Consider the following 717-nt stretch of genomic DNA (forward strand, 5'->3'; position numbering starts at 1 on the left):
CATTCATCCGATCCGGTTGAAATTTGCAACGTGGTGTTTGTTAGTATATGGTCGCTAATAACCATGCCAAAATTGGCCCATATCGGTCTATAGTTATATATAGCCGATTCCCAATCACACAAAAATTGGTCCATATCGGTTTATAATCATGGTTGCCACTCGAGCCAAAAATAATCTAGCAAAATTTTATTTCTATAGAAATTTTTGTCAAAATTGTATTTCTATAGAAAATTTTGTCAAAATTTTATTCCTATATAAAATTTTGTCAAATTTTATTTCTATAGAAAATTGTATTCAAATTTTACTTCTATAGAAAATGTTGTCAAAATTTAAATGTTATCAAAATTTTAAATCTATAGAGAATGTTGTCAAATATTTAAATCTTTTGAAAATTTTGTCAAAATTTTATTTCTATAGAAAATTTTATCAAAATGTTATTTCTATAGAAAATTTTATTCAAATTTTACTTCTATAGAAAATGTTGTCAAAATTTTATTTCTATAGAAACTTTTGTCAAAATTTTATTTCTATAGAAGTTTCTACGCAATCCATGGTGGAGGGTACATAAGCTTCGGCCTGGCCGAACTTACGGCCGTATATACTTTTTTTTTTCTAATTAATTTATAAAAACTAAACCATATATATGCATATTTTATTGTTTAGAGCAAATACAAATTCTTTAACTGCATGTAAACTTTTGTAAACTGTATATATACA

The sequence above is a fragment of the Haematobia irritans genome, chromosome 5, assembly GCF_050003625.1.
Source record: "Haematobia irritans isolate KBUSLIRL chromosome 5, ASM5000362v1, whole genome shotgun sequence".
Taxonomy (NCBI): domain Eukaryota; kingdom Metazoa; phylum Arthropoda; class Insecta; order Diptera; family Muscidae; genus Haematobia; species Haematobia irritans.